The sequence below is a fragment of the Crassostrea angulata genome, chromosome 2, assembly GCF_025612915.1.
Source record: "Crassostrea angulata isolate pt1a10 chromosome 2, ASM2561291v2, whole genome shotgun sequence".
Taxonomy (NCBI): domain Eukaryota; kingdom Metazoa; phylum Mollusca; class Bivalvia; order Ostreida; family Ostreidae; genus Magallana; species Magallana angulata.
The window spans coordinates 74,785,281-74,795,808 of record NC_069112.1 but is presented as its reverse complement, the minus strand read 5'-3'; positions in this window follow the sequence as shown (position 1 = coordinate 74,795,808).

Below are 10,528 nucleotides of genomic sequence, written 5' to 3'. Positions count from 1 at the left end.
CATATACCAGCCATTAATTGGTATTTTTATATTCATACGTTAAGAAAAAGAAGTGAATGAAGATATTTGATTTTTCATATACTCTTTCCAAATACATTTGGTACGTATGTTGAATGATGTTTGGCTAAGTACACAATCTAAGTTTGGTTAAATAAACCTATTTTGTATCAAACTTCTTCATTAAGTGTACAATTTTTTTTTTCAAAAATGGATTTCACAAATAGATTTTGTTTGCACTTACGAATTTAACGTTGTACATTGTGTTCGAAATTATTTTTCTTTGCACGTATTTACACAATATTTTTTTTTCGTTTTCGCTATTTTTACAATTCCTATTTGCAGACACAATTATAGGAGAAAATAAACATCATATGTTGATGTTGATAAAGTGTTTTTTTTATTAAATACGTTTTTTAGATTTATGTTTTGTATCAAATCGAAAGCAATGAGGCGAGCTAGTTATTATTCTCTCCGGCTATATTAATTTAAAAGATCACCGATGACATTGCAGATCAAATAATTATTTTGTAGGACGCCCACTTGCATAGTATTTTTTCTGAATCATCTTATTAATCACACAACATTTTCCTTTATATTAGAATTTATAGGATTAATGCATAATTTTGTTGATGTTAAAGCAACCTTTACGAAAACAACAAACTAGTTAACTTTATATTATTAACATATTTCAAACTACTGGAATTTCTAAACGCATGTTTGTGTCGGTCGTATAATATAGAGTATCACATTGTTGTATTATTCTGTCTTCCTAATTTAGGAGATAGTAATAATAGTAATGACACTTGTCCTACTATTGTTTTCTTTCAATGACCTTTAGTGTAAAATGTATGTATTTTCTTTTAATGATGTTCTACTGTATAGCTCAAACGCAAGTAAAAATAACTATTTCATTGCGACATAATTCAGTGAATATGAAGTTGTACACTGACTGCACATATACTGTGGAATCATTGAAATTCAAGGGGGCCAATTTTCGTGGATTGTTGGCATTTTGCTTATTCGAGGGGATGTATTTTTGTGGGTTTCTGGTATTAAGTTTAGGTAAGGAACCTTACTCTTACAAAACTTGTTTTCGTGAAGGACATAAATTCATTGGGGAGGTCTACCCACGAAAACCACGAAAATTGAGCCACCACAAATTATTATGATTCCACAGTATAAATGACTCTATCCAATGTATTTAGATATATCAGTCAAATTGTGACACACGTGATGTTAGATTTCTTATCATTTTACTGGCGTGTTTTCATAATCAATAACAAAGTAAAAAACAAAGTATATTTCATTTATTGAAATTACAAGTAAAATGCTTTATGTTCAACACTTTATTAAATATTCAACTAGCTTATTTTTGTACCTAATATAAACAAAATTGGTTAATTTAAGATCAAATATATGCTTCTGTTAACTAGGCAGCATCCTTGCACATTGTGAAAAATCTGAATAAGTGTTCATTTAGAAATAAAATATTTTCCAACAATTAAAAGAATGCAACCAGGGTCAAAGTTTTCTCGTCCATGCTGATCTTGTTAAGGACTCTAATCTGATTTGTCATGAAAAAAGGAGGTCTTGGTTTAAGAGGCTATAAAAATTCCATTTAGTTTATTTGTACCTGATGGAATCCTCACTTATCTTATAAAAGGGTTACTTTGTCAAATAAAAGTTTATGGTTTTCGGTCTAAATATCAAGAACAATAAGTAAAGATATAACTACGCGTTCGATTTGGGCGTGGACATGCTTAAGTGGAACAGAGAAGCTATAAATGTTATTTAATACCCGTTTTGGACATTTATGTACAGCATGGGCCCTTTTAATCTCCATCGCCATTAAAGAAACATGTTCTGATTGTTTAATTATCTAAACAATTGCCTCTTTACGTTAACATACAACATTTGATTTAATGAATTGTATTCAAGTATGTTAAATCAACAGATTTGTATCATTTTTTAATTGATCTAGACATTGATTTGTTTTTTACTCACTCCTCCATGGCACCTGATCCTACATCTTATTTTTTGAAAGGTCTGTGTTTGCTCTGTTCTTTTTTTTCCTTCGAACTTTTGATTTTGAACACTGTTCGTTGTCATTGCATATAACAGACAATAATGATTGGTTTTTTTTACTATTTATAACATCATATTTACATGTGCAATTAAACAAATAAGCTGATAGGTTTAGAATTTCTTTTAATATAATCAAATGGAAGTTGTACTGTCAATTGCTCATTAATTGTCTTAATTCTAGTATTTTAATAAGTAATATTGTTAGACTTGGTCAGTACTGAAGTCATACAGAGATTAAATTTTCTGATGTTCTTATGATTTTTTGTTTTTACAATGATAGATTTAAAGCATAATTATCGATTTTCACGAAAAACATTAAATACATGTATTTGTGTAAGGAAAAAAAGATAATATGAAATATGTTATCATAAAAGAATTGGTGTTAGCTGTAATTGTATATAAGTTGGACGCAATACTCTTACAACTGAAATGTACCTATTCACAAGGTACTATGAAACTTCACTGATTTTATAATAAAATATGCAATTAAAGCTAATAATGTATAAATAATACAAGAAAAATGTCTACTTTGATTCGAAAATTTATTTAGAAAGGTAATATTCTCTGTATGGACACTTTTTTTAATATTCTGTTTTTATTAGAGAGTTGACAGTTTTATTCATCATTAGCCTTTTGTGAATGTTAGAAGTAGTTTACTAGGCTTATGTTGTTAGTTGTAGCATGTAACTAATGTCATTGTCTGTTTATGATATTTTAAGATATTGAACATAATAATCGTGTTCAACTATGTTATGCCGTCAATTCCACGCAGTGACATAGATAAGTTTAAAAACATAGATTCTCGACCAAAAACTTCAAAACATCATAGATATGGTGTGATCAAAGATGTTTACCAGATATCAGAATGATATATGAATGGAATTTTGAATGTTATGGAAATTGTTTTTATCAAAATGCAATTCATTTATTTTATTATAATTTATCCTGATTTGTAAGGAAAGCATTTCACTCGGAAATGTCAGAAAACGTGTCTTAATTTCACTGAATTCTCCCCCTCTAACGCAATACGTGCATTAAAAGGAATGCTAAAACAAGGGTTTGGTGAATAAGTGTGACATTGGTGTAAATATCGACAAAATAATAATCACATGCGTAACTGCATTTATTTTGAAATGTTAACAAGTTAACTGATTGTTTCGCCAAATGTCTTGTGGTTTGAATTTATGATTACTAGTAGTAGGTGTTTTTGAGACATTACTCATTTGGTCAACTTAAACGTGATGACAGAGATATGTAAAATCAAATGGTGTTTTACTTTTGACAGAGGCGTTCAGTCATGTCTACGTGCGTTACACCGACAGCATTCCTCGAAAATCGTTTGCTATTTAATTGCACAAAAACATAATAAAAAAGTGTACCCTATTTGCCGATGTGTAATTAATGTAGTGCTGTTTTTATGTGTTCTTTTTGTGTTGATACTACATGTAGATATTATATTAAGCTTGATTTTTTGAGTTACTGTATAAATAAAAAATTATGTTTTTGATAATTTACAAGGACGCCGTTAAAAAACGAATTTCATATTCAATATACTTTTACAGCAATTCCAATGTAATTTGTTATTTCTATTACGATATTATACATCATAAAGATTTTAAAGGTATAAGCAAAAACAAATATTGCCTAAAATAAAATAGAGAATAAATCGAATAGAATATTGAGGAAAATTGCGTATCATGCATGAAATATTAATATATCACTTCGACTTCGTTAATTCTAATAATTGATTATTCTCTCTCTCTCTCTCTCTCTCTCTCTCTCTCTCTCTCTCTCTCTCTCTCTCTCTCTCTCTCTCTCTCTCTCTCTCTCATGCATGAACAACAACTTTTTTTTCTTCAGATATTGGTCTGTAGGTCATATAGAGACAAATATCGGTATATATCTTGTAAATATTGCAGGTAACGACATACACTGATAAACAAAGGATGTCGATGCTGATAAATACAAACATGGATTTTTTTGAATTTTTAATAATATACTAGACGTGTTTGTCAAACAATAAATAAATAAAGTGTTTACAGAAAATTTAATTTTTTATTACAAAGAGATTATTTAGATGCAAACTGCAAGTTTTTTGCAACTATTTCTACGTTGAACATCCAGGTTTTTAGTTTAGAGTAGCGATAATTAAGTATGAAATAAAACTTTTCTTTGTGGTGTTACAGAAGATAGAACCGTGATATACAGGGGTAAGTTTCATAGCATCATGGCGCCTTTTTTAAGTAGCAGTTCCATCAAACGTACTTCATAATATGCGTATTTCATTTCCTGAAATAGATTTCATCCATCAATTCCTATCATAAAGCTATAATTTTTTATAGAATCTTTCTTGTCTAAAGCATAGTGCACTATTCTATTTATCTTAAGATCATTAAAATATTTGTTTTCTATTTAGTATAGTAAGTATGTACCTTTATTCTTAATATTTTACAAGAAAGTGATTAACAAATTATTTTTTTTTTTCATATATGATTCCTTTGTAAGTTAAAGCATAAATTTTCTTACTAATCATGGTTCTTCCAAAAATCTATTTATATTTCCCAATTTGTTTTTTTTTTATTTGATAAGAGTATTCTAGATCTCCAAAATTCAATGCAAGATTAATACATTTATCTTGCAGGTAAAATGGTTATTGTAAAAATCAAAATAGTGAGTAATAAGAGTAAACAGTATGTCATTCACATTTTTTTTTCAAATTTTAACAAGCATTCTGAGAGTATTGCATAAGCAATACACGTCCCCTACCGGTTTGCGGAAATTGTGAAAATAATGCACTGTTATGCAGAATATCGAACCCGAACATTTAAAAATAATCCGTGGGGGGTAGGGGGGGGGTTATGCTTTTTTTACTCCAACTTCTAAATCTTTCAAACGTACATTACGGAACAATTATGTTTCCTGCGAAAAAAAGTGTGGGGGGGGGGGGGGCTGAACCCTCTATTCTGCTATGTTTCTAATGGTTAGGTATAACTTAGCACAAAAAGAGGGGGGGGGGGGGCTAAGCCCCCCCCCCCCCCGTTCCGATGCCTATGTGTCATGAATATATTATTGTTGATTTAATGAATTTTATTAAATATCTAAGGTAAATGTATCAATTGGTAGATTTTATAATAATTCATATCGGATTCCTTATACAGTGACACACTAGTAACTATATTTTTATTCATATGCATTGATAATAAATGAAAATAATATATATATTTCAAAGTACATTTTATTTATTTTTCATCCATGCTTGCATGCAGGCCTACAAATTTCAGCATGCGCAGTCTAATATTTCCGGACACGACTTCCTACTAGACTGTGAAAATTGCAAAGTTGCGTTAGCGCGACGGCGTGTTGTGCAAAGTTGCGTTAGCGCGACGGCGTGTTGTGTAAAGTTGTGTTTGCGCGACGGCGTGTTGTGCAAAGTTGTGTTAGCGCGACGGCGTGTTTTGTGTTAGCGCGATAGTGTGTTGTGTGTTAGCGCGATGGCATGTTGTGCAAAGTTGTGTTAGCGCGACGGCGTGTTGTGTGTTAGCGCGACGGCGTGTTGTGCAAAGTTGCGTTAGCGCGACGGCGTGTTGTGTGTTAGCGCGACGGCGTGTTGTGCAAAGTTGCGTTAGCGCGACGGCGTGTTGTGTGTTAGCGCGTTGTCTCGTTTATCTGAACGCGATGTTGCGCTAACGCAAATGGCCCTATCCGGACATCATACTTTTGACTGTCGACTTCATTTATTTACTCTTGTCTTGTTTGATGGATTTCAAAAGTTCTGATACAAACGAAAGTTCATACTTACGTTTTTTGAAATATGATTTTAAATCTATACCTAGTATTCAATGATGCATAGAGAAAACTGAACCAATCCCTTTTATGTATGCATTTTTACAAGAATTGTGTCGTTTTTAAAAGAATGATATACGGAAAAGATAAGATTTTTTTTATATACATATGTAAAAACACTGTTTCGGATAATTATGCCAGTGCCAAGGTGGCATTTTTGCACCCGCTTAAGATGCAGTTTCGGAAAAATCCATGTATACCAAATGATAGACCATTGTCAGAGAGTATTAAACCACTTTTGTTTTTAGTGTGTTTCACCTGACAGGTGAGATATTTACCTTTAAAAATTAATATCCCATCGGAAAATGATAATTCCCATAGGAGAATTGATTCTCCTATAGGAAATTCGACGATCCTATAGGATTTTTTAAAAGTCCTATAGGAATTATATTTCTTATAGGAGAATGGTATTTCCTGTAGGAATTTGATTCAGACAAGTAGTTTTCCTATAGGATATTAAGTTTTCCTATCGGATTTTATCAAATCCTATCGGAATTGAAATTCCTATAGGAAGTTCTTGTATTCCGATAGGATATTTCAAATTACCTATAGGAATATTGTTTTTCCTATGGGAAAAATTATTTTCCTATAGGAATTTATTTTTGAAAGGTAAATATCTCACCTGAATGGTGAGATACAATGATAACAAAGGTGGTTGTTAACTCTTTAAGCAATGGTGTATCATATGGCATATTTGAATTTTTCGATATATGCAGCTTAAGCGGGTGCAAAAATGCCACCTTGGCACTGGCATAATTATCCAGCACAGTGTTTAAAGCAGACATACCAAAACAACCGGACCACCAACACATGAATATCATGTATACATATTAATTAAAAAAACCCCAAAGGAACTCTGTATATTTATTAATTCATAACTAAAATTTATGAGATTTGCTTTCTACAAATAAAACGATCCAGCTCTGCTCATTCTGACTATTTTATATATGTGAATTTGCGGATTTGTCTTGCATATCTTGTACCATTATGGTTTTGAGAAAATAGATAAATCAATCTTACATAATACCTGCTTAGAAACAAATTGCCTTTCATATAGAATTCTAAAATACGACAACCCCAATCAATCAAACTCTTGTTAAAATAAAAATTGTACGTGTTTTTCAAAACAAGGCAGTGATATATTGAGGCAACTTGCAGCTTTTCGTTATAAACTTAAAATCCTTTGGTTTGACGTCCTGATACACTATTAAAATTTTGTTTTAATGGTAAATTCAAAGTTTATATCTAGACGTCAAATTTGGTTGTAACATGACAATGTTAGGCACGATTCTGTGGCATACATATCATGACCCCTAATTTTGTAGCAGTGTTATATGTATATGTATGTATTTAAGTTAAGGAACTTGTTTAGTAATTTGGCTCTTTACATAACAGCGATAAAACTACTGTATTATCTTTATGATTAAGTCACTTTTATCCATGATTAATGAACTGCAGGCTATATTTTTAGCTGTTTTGATAAACATTCTTGTAAATGATTGTTTTTTTTGTCATTAAACATCTGCATGGTTAATTTTGAGTATAAAATTTGACCAGAAATTCACTTTATAAAACTCAGATTAAGATAAGATTTTACATACAAGTCTTGGCTATTTTGCACAAGTCCACGTCTGTAATTTTCGACATATTTCTTTTTTACTATGATTTGTTTGTAGTTTTAAGTAATTACCTGGAAATTTTTAATATACATGTAATTGTTATTCACTGAAAGATAAGGTAACTGACAAATGTAAAGTATATATATTTTTTTCATTTGATATCAGAGTTAAATGAATAATTTCTTGTGTTTAAGAGGACAGTTATCATGTATGTCGGTAGATCAGTGTGTTTAAAAAGTTAAAATGTATCTCAAGCTGACAAGTTTCAACTGTTAAAAAGTTGATGCACCTTCCTTTTTTGTCATACAGTCCAGGGGTGAAACCAAAAGTAATGTCACACACTGCACCGCGCTCCCCAAGGACGCATCATTATATAAGATGATATATCAAAATCTGTCCCATTGCAATTTATATTTAAATTTTAAAAAAGATTGATTAAATCTTGTTCCATAATAAAAATGATATAAATTTTTACCACATGACATATACGTGACATTGTCTGGTCGAAGATTAACTTATCTTTATGGTTTGTTTTCTTCAAGAGAATTACAATCTAAAATTTAAAAAACGTCAAAAAAACACAACATTTTAAAACAGATATAACATTAAATTCGTTTAACAATTTAAAAGAATCAGAAACGTAACCGTTCATTCCGTAACCTAAATAACAAAATAAAACAAAAGAAACATGAAACTAATGCAACGATTCAATTATCAATTTATCATTGATTGCTAATTGTTATTATTGATTTATAACCCTGAGAAAGAGAGAGAGAAAAAGAGAGAGAGTGAGAGAGACAGACAGACAGACAGACAGACATTAAGGTACCACCCTTAATCTGCTTATTAAAAAAATGTATAATCAGGAGACATAAGGTCTGAAGAACATTTAAAGCTAGGTTCTTATTAGCCATAAAATAAGGCTAGAACCATAACTATTTAAAGAGCTATCTATAGAACTGATCGCACATTTAACAATCCAAAATACTACTCAATCGAATTCAAAAAAATTGATATTTTATTATGAAATAAGAAAAAATCTAATTGAATAGAGCATCATGAACAATTTTTTGTTGGGGACTAATTTATGATCAAGTATATAAGGAAGCCAAAAATCAAGATATGACGTCACTAGCGTGTTGCGATTATTTTTCATTCTACTACAGTTATTGCCGAGATCAAAGAGATGCCGCGGACATTATTCTCCAATATACCACGAACGTCATCAGTAAATTATCAGATCAGAAATACCTATTTGTCTCGCACTAATCATGGAGGTACCACTTCAAACCGTAAAAAGTTTTAAAACCATGTCAATTTCACGTGTTAGTTCCAGTCAAAACAATGTGTATTGCCTCAAATCTTTATTCTTAAGAGATCAATGCGGCTGTTCCTAGGACCTCCCTAGCACATTTTCACGGCGTGTTTTTACATAAAGTATATAACGTGTTGTAGTAATAGTCGTATTAAATTGTCTTTAAAATATTAGGAATGTGATTCAAAGATATTCTATAAATAAGTGAAGAGTATTAAAATCCTAAGAAAAAAGTATGTCGTCTGCATGTGATGCCTTTGATCGATACACATGTAAACATTACTAACAAAACCGTTGGGGTTACACGGAACAGCCGTCAAAATGACCTAGATCGTCTCTCTATAGGAGAAACGATCTGTAGAAATACTGGGCTGTTAGTAGAATAGAAATAAAGTTCTTGTTTTCATGAATGTTGCAGGATAACCTCCTCGGTCTCGAAATGTTGTTTGAAATATAAAAGCCTCGGCTAACGCCTCGGCTTTTATATTTCAAAACAACATATCTCGACCTCGGAGGTTATTCTGCAACATTCACGAAAACTCGTACTTTATTTCTTAATTAAACGCTCAATAAAATATGGTATCTCCAAAAATATTTATCTTTATGCATTTTCTGATCTAAACTGAATTATGTAGATACATGTATTTCAAAACGCAAACTTTGTCACTTTACGCAATTCTCTAACATTTTTACATATAACGTTACTTTTGGATTAAACCTCGCATTTAATTTGTATTCATTATATTTTGAGCAAACGCATGTTCAAGGATAACAATTTTGAACTCTGAATTTTTTCAAAAATATGATAGATTATCAATCAAAATGGTTTAAATGTTTAAGAACGTTCTTAGAGGAGCGGAGACAACAGAAAAGGAAGTTTGTGGTAGGGTTTTCACGCATACGTTCTTGTTTTGGTAAAATTTCTTAGTCATCCAAATATCTTTCTCTTATTTTTAGTTTCTTATTATCGGAAAAATAGGGGAATTTATGATGTTGTAAACCTGATTTGTGGTGGAATAAATAATTCAAAAAGAAGTCTATTAATGATATTTTTAGACAACATTCTAAATTAAAAATAATATTAATACTGCTTTCTTTTCTTTGTTGTTATATAAAGATTTTTAATTAAGCCGCTAATAATCATGACCAACTTTCAGATGTTTTTCTATACTTTTTATGGTTTTTCATACTTGACAATTCTCATTCATATTCCCTAAACGAAATCAGAACATGAATTTATAGCATGAAAGACACTCCAATTCATTCAATGATTATGTCTAATAAATAAGTGTTAATTGGGTACTTTTAATTGTGTTAAACGAACCAGCAATTAAATATTTATAAATGTGTCCAATTTTGGTTTGTAATTATATTACCAATCGTTTATTGAACATACCCAAAGGAAACAAAACATATTTTCATTTTGACGATGAGTATACATCATAGCTTATAAAGAGCTAGAGTTCACCATCTACATTTTGAAGCATACTAATGTTGTAAAGTCTATTTTACCAAAAAAAACTGTGAATATTGATGTTTCTGGGAATTTCCACTCTTACTCATAGCATTAACGTGGTTTAAATCGATTCCGTATTTGCATACTGAAAAGATCAATAATAAAAAAGAAAGTGATAGTTTAATATTAAACAGAATTTATTTCCTTTAA